This window comes from Halichoerus grypus, chromosome 3 (assembly GCF_964656455.1).
Source record: "Halichoerus grypus chromosome 3, mHalGry1.hap1.1, whole genome shotgun sequence".
Lineage (NCBI taxonomy): Eukaryota > Metazoa > Chordata > Mammalia > Carnivora > Phocidae > Halichoerus > Halichoerus grypus.
The window spans coordinates 32,368,596-32,380,713 of NC_135714.1; the positions used below are offsets into that span (position 1 = coordinate 32,368,596).

The 12,118-nt window shown below is 38.3% G+C and overlaps 1 protein-coding gene across 1 annotated transcript in view; it reads left to right on the forward strand.

Annotated features, from left to right (window-relative positions):
* The window catches only part of KLB (klotho beta), a 34,521-nt gene that overhangs the window by 3,664 nt on the left and 18,739 nt on the right, over nucleotides 1-12,118 (forward strand). The gene's annotated exons all lie outside the window — the stretch shown is intronic.

The window sequence follows — 12,118 nt, forward strand, 5'->3', positions numbered from 1 at the left end:
ATTTGGAACAGAAAGAGAGTACATTTTTTAACTTGGCCATCTCTAAGCATGGTAATCATGGATTTAAATATTATCTGCAATTTTGACAACAACCTTGCCAGGTACCCACGATTATTATCTCTGTTTTACCACAGAGTGATTATTTCTAACATGCATCATGTTCCTGCCCTGCATAAAATCCAGTAAATGGCTCTCCAAAGCTTTTGGGACTAAAGTGCTGATTTTTCACCAAGATACTCAACCCACAACCCCTGGCCTCCATTCCAGCCTCCTTCCTGGCCACTCTCCCGTGTCCATCACTAATGCCAACCCGTTGCACGTCATGCTCCACTATAATGCATGACTAGAAGTGTTTTGGTTTTACCTCGCCATCACTATCATTCTCTCCAGTGAGAATGCCCTTTGTACTCCCTACTTTACCCATCTCATGTCCTTCAAGACTCAGTTTAGGCAGTCACCACCTCTAAGTTATTCTTAACCTGGTAGGGCTAGTGTCCCTCCTAAGGGGTCCCATAATAAGATGTGTTTGCTTCTACCATAGCACTCATACCGTATGGAACTCTTCTGTCTCCCCAAGTAGCCTGAGAGCTCCTTGAAAGGAGAGACTATTCTTTGTCTTTGTGTTTCCAGCAGTGAGCACAGAATATTAGGTACATGCTAGGTAGAAATGTTTGTTGAGTGAGTAGTTTAGGATTTCTATCTTAAATTTTGCAATCAAAGAACCAATCTCAAGTTCAAAATTCACATTTCATTGCATTATTGCTGATTCTTGAAATATTGCCTATGTTGATCCACTGGTATGTTAGTCCGGACTTTTTGGTTGTGAGTGACAGAAGCCTAATTCAAGTTGACTTAGGCAAAAATGAACAATTTCCTGGCTCAGTAACCGAATCACAGGGATGAATGGGCCCAGTAATGAGGACACTGTCAGTTGCCCTTTATCTGGATCTCTCATGTCCTTTTCTTCTTGGGGGTTGGCATCATTCTCTCTTTTGTAGAGGAAAGATTTCTCTCTTTCAAATTCAGTTTTTAAAATCCCAGAGACAGACTCCAGCCTGTGTGGCCTATTGCTCTCAGTCTTCAGATCAGCAAAGCCCCAGGGTTTCACATTAGTAAAGGCAATTAAGGTGGCTGTTTTCTTTGTATTTTTAAGTCAATAAATATGCATGATAATTTAAATTTGTAGGTCCCCCTCCCCCTTAAAAGGGAACATCTGAGAGCCTCTGAGTAAACATGCACAGAGGTTGGGGAAGATGAGTTTGCTTGTAAGAGGGTAAGTCATTCAGTTTATTACCCCACAAAATAGCTTCCATGATAGTTTTGACTGCATTGCTTCTAATTTTTTTTTTAAGATTTTATTTATTTATTTGACAGAGAGAGACACAGCGAGAGAGGGAACACAAGCAGAGGGAGTAGGAGAGGGAGAAGCAGGCTTCCCGCCGAACAGGGAGCCCGATGTGGGGCTCGATCCCAGGACCCTGGGACCATGACCTGAGCCGAAGACAGACGCTTAACGACTGAGCCACCCAGGCGCCCATTGCTTTTAATTTTTATCTTTCACAGACATGTACTGTTTACATGGTATCAGTATTTTGCAACCTCGGTACTATTGACACTTTGGGCCAAATAATTCTTTCTTGTGGTGGGGTGTTCCGTGCGTTGTAGAATGTTTAGCCGTATCCCTGGCCTCTCCGCGCTAGATGATAGTAACACCCTTGTCCCCAGGCTTATGACACCAAAACTGTCTCCAGACATTGCCAAATGTCCCCAGCAAGTGGGAGGCCAAATTCCTCTCCTTTCCCTCTCCTGAAAACCACTGATATAAACCTATAATAGACAACTGGCTGGAGACATGAAGCATAAAGATCAAGGACGTTAAAATATAACTAGTATGAGGGACCTAATAAAGTTGCCTCAATTTTAGAAAATTGCCTCAAGATTTTCACCACAACTGTAAGTTGCATAGATAAACCCTAAATTAGTTTATGTCTAGTTTGGCTTTTCACACAGTGAGAATAAAGACTGGCCTAGTAGCTCAGCATTATTTGTGGAATACTTGTAAGAGCTGCCCCAAATGGTTTCTCTTATAGAGTTATTTGTGAACAAAACACTAACCGTACTTTTTGAAAGCTTGTACCTTTTAAAAATCAAAATTCAAGGATTCAAACAAATGTAAGCAATTTTTTTCCATTTTTGATGCCACAGCATCGTGTTTCACAAAGTTTGCTTTTTTGTGCATCACTTCATGTTGGGTTTTTTTTGCTGGGTTTTTTTGTTTTGTTTTGGTTTGGTTTGGTTTGTTTGCATATCCAAGTGCCACATGTACCATTATTTACTAAAATGTTTTTCTTTAAAATGTTTATTTTGGAAGGAAATTTTATTCCTACAATAGATGAGACCAGTCAAATACCCTTAAAATAAATATGTAACATTTAAAACAAAAAATTTCATCTTTGTTACACCTAATGTCATCTCCCATGCAAAAAGAGGTAGGTGTATCAGACTTGGAAAACACCAGGTTAATACATTTGGTCCTAAAGCTAAACACAGTGTGCCATTTTAAAACGTGTCATAAAATGCTTTTACTTATGTAATTAAAATAATTTGAATAATGTAAAACTATTAAATGGGAAAACACCAACATTTATGTGTATGTGTATGAGCATCTTAAACATCCATAATTTATTTTGTGAATATTTTCAATTTATTTAAAATAAACTTATCACTAAAATTTTTTAATAAAATAGGCTTATATAAAATAAAATATATGTCAACACTTTTTTGTATATCACACACAAATGATGAAACTATTTTTCAAATTCCTCAGGATTCAAGAGATTGCTTAATACTGTGAAAGAGGCTTTCAGGACAAGAAATGTTGGGAAACTCTGCTCGAGGTCGAGGCCTCACCAACTTGTTCTTGAGCCTGGGATATGACTTGATTTATTCCCTGTTTTTCTACCTCTTTGAGGAACAGTGTCTTAACATTTCTTGGCATCATTCCCTCAGAGAAGCTCACACCAGCCTGGGTATGTGTTAAGTATTCAATAAATAATTCAATTGATTATTTTCTATTTAAGGAAGATCTACCTTGTCCTAGAAAGGATTTAAAGCTGCAATTGAATAAAATTGGATTTCAGACACACACACACACACACACACACACACACACACACACCAGCATGGATTCTGGCATTAACACATAGTCTTTTCAAAACATGCAAATCAATTATGTATGCCTGTTTCTATTAAAAATTTTACATTAAAAGCCCATCTTGAAACAAGCTGAAGAATATTGAAGACACTTCAAGCTGAGTGATGTGTTTATGAGGGTTCACTCTATTATTCTTTCTATTTTTATATATTATGAAAATTTCCACAATTAAAAGTAACAAAATAAAGAGATGATTTTATATTTTAAAAGAAAACAATTGTCTTTATGTAGTATACTTCTTAAAGGCACTATTGCAATTCTTAACCAAAATTTAGTATTAAAACTCAAGACACAGCTATGATGTGAAAAAGCCACCATTCACCTGATTAATAGCCAAGCCTTCTTTGCCAACAGGATGCTGCAACTGCTTTCTTTTTTTTTTTTTTTTAAGATTTTATTTATTCATTTGAGACAGAGAGATACAGAGAGAGAGAGAGAGCATGAGAAGGGGAGAGGTGGGGGGAGAAGAAGAAGCAGGCTCCCAGCTGAGCTAGGAGCCAGACATGGGGCTCGATCCCAGGACCCTGGGATCATGACCTGAGCTGAAGACAGACACTTAACCATCTGAGCCACCCAGGCACCCCCACGATGGCTTTCCTGAACAAGAGGGCTTCGGTGTTTCACAGGCACATTTAAATAGATTAAATGTCATTTTTAAACCTCTTCTGCCCAAACCCCCACCAATAGCTTGAAGAGTAAGTGTGATATTTTGAAATGGAAATACTAGCAGGAGCCTTCTTTAGCTTGTGTTGATCAGACAGAAACAAAATCTCCAACGATCATCTGAAATGATTTTTTTTTCATGAGAAAAATAAAGGAATGTTTAAAAACCACCTTGTTAAAGTTGGGTTACAAGACAACAATATACCAAAATTAATTTGTGCTAAATCTGTGGTTAAAAAACTAGCCCAAGCTTTTTTGTCAATGAAGGACAGAAAAAGAGTTAAAAAGAAAAAAGCCTTATTACTTGCTACCTTCCACCATTTTCCTCTCCCACACAAAACAAACAAACAAAAAAAAGGACACAGAAACGGGGTGGGGTGGGGAGAAAGGACAGAGATTGGTCTTCACTCTTACAGTAAAGTGGAGGATTGAGGCAATTGTTGCAGATAACTTTTTGACATCCTATCATACTATTCTTAATAATTATTAGTATAAGAAGAATATTGCATACCACAACTGTACTAGGTACTTTTCATATATTATCTCATTTAGCTTGCACGTCGACTCTGCCAAGTAGGGTACTCTCATAGCCATTTCACATTGATGATGCTGAAGCCCAGAGAAATTTCCCTGAGGTTATGCAGCTGTATGTGTTTGTTTGGTTTTTTTACTCCATAGTAGTTGTCTGAGCCAAAATTCAAATCTTACCCATCCGAATCCAAGCTAACAAGGTTTGATGACATGAATCAGCTACATAGCTTCAGTGAAAAAGAACAATTTACCGTCTTGAAGCCCATGGAAGGCACTTGCGATGATGCTGACTCACAGATTTTAACTTCACTTTGCCTATTTAAAGACTAGAACCATCCATCGACATGTTTTACTTGTCCGCAAAATCTATGAACAATTTACCCCTGACTCATACATGAACCATGAGGTTTCCCATGTGTCCCCAGGATTCTAAAGATTTATTTGCTCACAACTTTAGTGTCCCGTTAAAGTAATGTTCAATCATATGTGTGTGTCCTTGGCAAAACCATCTGAAGTTTAAATAAGTGTTAACACAATTATTCATTGAATTAGCCAATCCATGATACCTATTTTATAATCCCAATTCATCTCCCTCAGGATCTAAGACACCTCTAACAATATGGAAATAATGGATCCAACAAGTTAAGATTAACATCCTTAGCAGGTTTCTAATCAAATTTGAATAAAAAGATAAAACTGCTTGTGGGTAAGAATTGCCAAAGACAGTTTCTATAACCAAAATACCATTGTTAGATATGAGTCCTGTAAAAAAAAAAAAAGAAAAAAAAAAAACCTATTTATAGAAGACAATTGGTATTCTAAAACCTTCAAGAGAGCAATATTTACTTTTTTCTAATCATTAAGTAGAAAAAGTTATACACCAGTGAATGATTAACAAGAGTTTAAATAAATGTAATTATAAATGTTCAGAGAATAACACTGTGATCTTATTGAAACAGCTTGATTTAATACAGACACTCTCATACGTGGAAAATTCGGCCCAACTAGAGATCAGAAAATACTGTAAGCAATGGAAGCCGTGCTAGATATGCTGCAAGAAATCAACCGAGGAAAACTTTACATTCATTTGTAGAGTAAAATAAGCCATTTAATTGTATATAAAAATAGTATATAAAAAATTAATTGCATATGAAAAATCTTACTGAGAAAACTCAGTACTCATTTAGTCTGTTCAAAGAAGAGGGAGTCATTAAACCATTGAACATGAATGAAGGATTCTGTTGCTGAAAAGTAGTAGAAAGGCCGAGAAAAGATCCGAACCTTCTAACTTACTCACCAGGAAAGAGTGAATCACGGAAGTAATTAAAGTGGTTCCTGGGTGATCTACCTGAAAATGTTTGGGGGACGTCTTGTGGCCCGGGAAAACCGGATCTTTAGTATTGGGGGCAGTATACTGATGGGTTCCTCATAGTGTCATATCTTGACCAGAGATTATGTGACTGAGTCTTAAAAGAGAGGGCTAGGGGTTACTGCTATCATTCTTCTTTCATGTTAATCATGTATGTATTGTATGTCTCCTGCTCTTCCCTTTGAATATCAACATACTATTATGGAGTAAAAAGGCATCCTTCTTTTTTTAAGATTTTATGTATTTATTTGACAGAGAAAGATTACAAGCAGGGGGAGCGGCAGGGAGAGGGAGAAGCAGGCTCCCCACTGAGCAGGGAGCCCGATGATGCGATGCGGGGCTCGATCCCAGGACCCTGGCATCATGACCCGAGCCAAAGGCAGACAGACGCTTAACCGACTGAACCACCCAGGCACCCCAAAAAGGCATTCTTTAATAGATAATGAAATCTAGAATAACAACTTTTTATTTAAGTTTCTGTTTTTTCCTTTGAGATTTTTGGAAATTGGAGAAACTAAAGGGTAACAGCATACAACAATTAAATTAGCTGACAGAAACCATTTGTTTCAACCAATTCTCTTGACTTTTTTAAATTATAAAAATAGGGACACCTGGGCAGCTCAGTCGGTCAGCTTTCGGCTCCGGTCCTGGGAAAAAGTCCCACATGGGGCTCCTTGCTCAGTGGGGAGCCTGCTTCTCCCTCTGCCTGCTGCTTTCTCTTCTTGTGCACTCTCTCTCTCTCTGACAAATAAATAAATAAAATCTTAAATAAATCAATTACAAAAATAATGCATTTTTACTGCAAAACACTCAAACAATACAGAAAGACATAAAGTCAAAAATGAACAGTCTCCTTTTTCCTTACTCCCCAACCCCATACCCCGGGATTAACAACTGTTAGCAGCTTATTCAATGTCCAAGTTCTTTTCTATGTGTATATGAGCACAACATATAGTCACTTCTTTTACAAAATTTGCATCATATTATTACATTAAGTTTTGATTATCATCTCTGATTAATTGAAATGCAAAAGTATTCTGCTTTTACCTACTTATGTATCTGTACTTCTCTTTCCTATTAGAGGTTATAGTTCATCTGAAGGCAGAAGCTACCTCGTTAGTGTTTTTTGTCTTTGTTAATGTCAGTGGTTTTTTTTTTCTGAACGCCTGCCAAAGTGCCTTGTGTTTGTTAAATGTTTATAGACTTGAATTTAAGCAATTAGTCAATGTGAATGAATGAAGAGTGAAGAAAAGGACATCATAATAGCTGTGGGTTGAAGGAAAGAGATGAAATGATTTGTTGAAACTTCTTTTTGCTGATGTGTACAATTTCTGTAAGGGGAAAAAAAATTAAACAGAAAGTAATGCTGGTGAATTCTCGGTTTGATTGAGTACTGATGTGCTGCCCCAGCTGGTGAGGCTGGATGAAGGTGTAATCAAAGCCCCGACTCCCAGCTCACCTCTTTCCTGAGAGTGTCGCTGGCACCCGAAAACTGTCACCTGGCTTTCACAGCGTGGGGGCCCTTGCTTCTGGGCCTTGTCTGCTACATACCCCTCATTGTCTCCGCCTGTTCAACCGCCTCTGGGTCTCAGGCATAAAAGTATGCTTCAAAGGCGTGTAAATTAATGCGCATAATGTCCTGGAAATGACAGCGACTGAGAAAGCTGAAAGACTTAATTCTAATTCTAGCTTTGCCACTGAGACTTTGGGCCGGTCACTTATGTTTTGGGCTTCAGCATCTCATCTATAAATAGAAGATTTTTGAAGATTGGATCAAGTGGCCTCAAGGTCCATCCTCCACCCCTACTTAGCAGGCAAGAGCACCGAGCTTGGAGCAATTCAGCATGGGCTTGACTTAGTCTGTGAAACTAGACAGGTTTCTAACTAACCTTCCTACCCCTTGGTCTCCTCCCCTCTAAAGTGGGAATGCTAAGAGTACCTACCTTAGTTCTCTTAAATGAGGATTAAATGAGAGAGTACATGGGAAGCACTAAGAACAGTGCCCAGCACACCTGGCACTAGATACGTGTTACTTCTTATTACTATTTATATTACTACTTTTCTACGGTTCTGTAATTTAATCACTGTTCTGTTCTATTTGATCATGAAAGTCACTCATCTTTAAGGACCATTTTAATTGTGATTTCTTTGAAAATTGTGCTGTCCAACCACAGCAGATCCTTCCTGTCTTGGTCTAAACATTCACAGTGGTGTAAAGAGACGGTCAAGTGTGGACATGGTCCCTAAGGATTCATTTAGCCTCTGACACAATGAGGACAATATCTAATGCCAAATTTGCTGGTTCTAGGAAAGAGGCCCAGGGAATCACACACGAGTGTTCCCTGCTGTGCTAGGCACTTGGACAACTACATGGCTTTCTGAAAACCCCAAATTTCCTAGCAAGTCCTCCTTGACCTTTCTAGGGGATCCTGAATTTCAGACATGCATAGATATTTTCTCCTCAGCATGCGAGAGTAGGCTACAATACCCTCATTCTATCACTATTTAGCTCTTTTAATCAATGATAATCAAGTACAGCACAAACTAATTTAACATATAATTTTAAAACAGTATGTTGTGGTTCATGGCAAATGGTCCCCAACTGCTTCAAAATTTAGAACTGATGGGACAGGGGCACCTGCGTGGCTCAGTCAGTTAAGCGTCTGCCTTCGGCTCAGGTCATGATCTCAGGGTCCTGGGATCGAGCCCCGCATTGGGCTCCCTGCTCAGCTGGAAGCCTGCTTCTCCCTCTCCCTCTGCTCCTCCCCACTGCTCATGCTCGCTCTCTCTCTCTCTCTATCTCATGTTCGCTCTCTCTCAATAAGTACATAAATAAAAATCTAAAAAAAAAAAAAAAGAACTGATGGGACATACAGAAAGCAGGATGGTTTAGTAAAGTGATCAGAGAGGCGTGGGTTCAAATCCTAACTTTACCAGGGTTCAGACTCTACGAACTTCAGTTTCTTTTCTAAAATGGAAAAAATGACATCTGTTTTGCAGGGGCTGCGCTACCAACATGTCTGTCAGGTGACCAGCTAACTAGCTGATCCCTAGTGGGCATTCTTTCAGCAAGTATTCTATGCCAGGCTCTTCTCTGGGCTTCTGTATGTATAACTGTGAACAAAATAGATACAGTCTCTGCACTCAAGAAGCTCGTAGGCCAGGCATGGTTCTACAATGCATGGACCTGAGACAGACAATCTGGGGGACCTTCTGTGAGAAAAATACCCCCAAAATTATGGACACAAAAGTTGGTACAAATGTGAACATTTATTTGGAATGCGAAAAATATTGCAACAGATGACTGTAATCTTAGAGGTTCAGATTCCTCCTTTTCTGAGGTCTCTTTAGGGAATTCATCAGGAATACTTACCTAGAAATGCTTCTAAATACAACCTGGCTTTCAACCCACCCAGAGTATTTTATAGGGACCCATGCAAGTGAGGGGTCCTGAGGCTTCAGCTTCCATTGGTTCATGGGAAATCTGCCTTTGTTGCAGGGCCTAAAACTAGTAGGTCTTATTTTTGTTATTGTAATAATTGTATTATTTGTAACTTCTGGAGTGGTTTCTACATTGACTGTCTTTAACTCTTTGTTCCTAAATCCTGAGGAAAGGCTTCAAGTCACTCACCCAGGCCATTTTAGCTTCGATTATACTCTGAGATATGGTCCTTTTGCATGAAAAAATTACCAACAGGATCCCAATTGTTAATGTAATAATAACAGGAAGCTTAAAATATCATTCCAACCTCTGCAGAGTTGGCATGCAAATGTTCTCCTTGGGCAAGGAAATTGAACTTCAGTTAAGCATCAATTTGCTACTATTGATTTCTTCTAAGCTCCCTTCCAATATCTGGGGAAACCCACAGATGCTTCACTTAATTAATTATGAGCTTTATTCTAGACCTTTTTTCCCCTCTGTGTTGCCAGGTTTAGATTCTGTCTCAAGCATTAGCTGAATTTAGTAATATTACCATTGAAATTAGAATTCTATAATAATAGTAAAACCATGTTTTTGAAGGAACAATATATTAGAGTTTAGTTTTTACATGATTCCTATGGGGAAATCCTGAAACTATACAAACTGATAACAAGCAAAGATTTGTTAGAATCCTTTGAAAATATGATGATTGAAAAGAAAATAGGAGGAAAATTCATTAAAACAAATTTTAATATGACCATTACCAAACTATTCCAACTATAGAAAACATGAATTTGAGGGGCGCCTGGGTGGCTCTTGGAAATAAACGGTTTAAGAATATAAGCAACACCAAGTGTAGTAGATGAATAATTTCTCAATTCCTCCATGTCCTGTTAACTTAAAAAATATTCAACATGTCAGTTACGGCTATTCACATCTTTTCAGCCATATTTCCTTTTTGTTCTCATAATTCTTAAGCATATTGTTTTTTTTGGAAGGGTGGGGCCTGGGGCGATCCATCGGTTAAGCGTCTGCCTTTGGCTCAGTTCATGATCCTGGGGTCCTGGGATGAGTCCCGAGTCATCCCCTGCTCAGCGGGGAGCCTGCTTCTCCCTCTCCCTTTCCCTCTGACCCTGCCTTCCCCTTTCCCTACCCCCTCCCCCTGCTCATGCTGGCTCTATCTCTCTCTCTCAAATAAATAAATAAAATCTTTTAAAAAAGAAAAAGAAAAGAAAACATGAATTTGAACCATTAAAAATAGCATAGGTAAGCATTTTCTTTACGAAAAGTGGGAACTTTTGTTAATATTTAAGATCTCTCCTAGGAATAAAGAGGGTAAGATACTGCTTCCAAGAGTTTCAAGATTCAAAAAAAATTTAAAGAAATAACAGTCACATAATTTATTTTATTTTATTTTTTAAAAGATTTTATTTTTAAGTGATCTCTACTACCAACATGGAGCTCGAACTCACAACCCCAAGATTAAGAGTCATACGCTCCACCGACCGAGCCAGCCAGGTACCCCCACATAATATATTTGTAATGAAATAAGAGTCACATATTTTTTAGCAACGAACAGTAAAGTTTGCATCCCTTAAGCCCCCAATAAATATTTGTGGAATGAGGAATGAATGAATGAATGTTAAATAATCTGGAAGGGCAGCGATTATAATTAGCAGAAAACTTGAGACTAATGTAAAAAAGTACTGAGTAGATGAAATAAATGAATCAATGAATCAACTGAAATTATTATTTTTATTATATTTGGTTTCAGGTATAGAATTTAGTGATTCATCACTTACATATGACACCCAGGGCTCATTCCAACAAGTGCCCTCCTTACTACCCATCACCCATTTAGCCCATCCCCCACCCACCTCCCTCCATCAACCCTCAGTTTGTTCTCTTTAGTTAAGAGTCTCTTATGGCTTGCTTCCCTCTCCCTTTTCTTCCCCTTCCCCCATGTTCATCTGTTTTGTTTCTTAAATTCCACATACTAGTGAAATCATATGGTATTTGTCTTTCTCTGACTTATTCCCCCTAGCATATTACACTCTAGCTCCATCCAATCAAACTGAAATTAATCCCAATTCAAATGGACGATGACTAAAACTCAATCAGCTGCAAAAAATAAATGAGAACACACCTATCTAGCCATGAAACTCAAGAGGTAAGGGAGAGCTAGCTGCAGAACACTCTTCCTGTCCACACAATGCGAAACCATTGTTTTCCACAGCAAGTTAAATTATTTTCAGCTTCGTCTTTTGAAGTACTTCAAATTTATATTTGTGTAGTCTTCATAGGGTCGTCACATGTATTACCTCATTCAGTCTTCACAACAATTCTCTAGCGAGTTTCTTTTTAGCTAGAATAACAGAGGGAGAACTGAGGCTACGGGGAGGGATGATTTATCCAATATGATAAAACCAGTTAGCAACAGGGCCAGTACTAGAGCCTGCGTCTCTTGCTTTCAAGACCTGGGTCCTTTCCCTATAGTACCATGGAGGTAAGTAGCAGTTTCCTATCATTCTTGCTAAACGTGTATCCCCAAATAGAGCAATCAATGTTTTGAAGCAGATGGTCAAAGAACACTCACACCGAAGGACAAAATGTGTGAAAAGCAATTTGGAAATATGTAAAACAATTTTGAAAATAGGTAACCCATTCCTGGGATTAACAGAAGGAAATAATTCAAATAAATTAAAAGCCATATGCCCAAAGTTAGTTATTACAACATCATTTATGATAGGAAAAAAAAAAGAGAGAGGAAGGAAGGAAGAGAAAGAAAGAAGGAAGGAATGAAGGGAAGGAAGGAAGGAAAGAAAAACAAGCTAATTCCTATCAAAAGAGAGATGACTAAGTGAACCATATTTCATCAAATTGGCAAATGGTTATGAAGAGTAAGAAGATGGAAAATGCT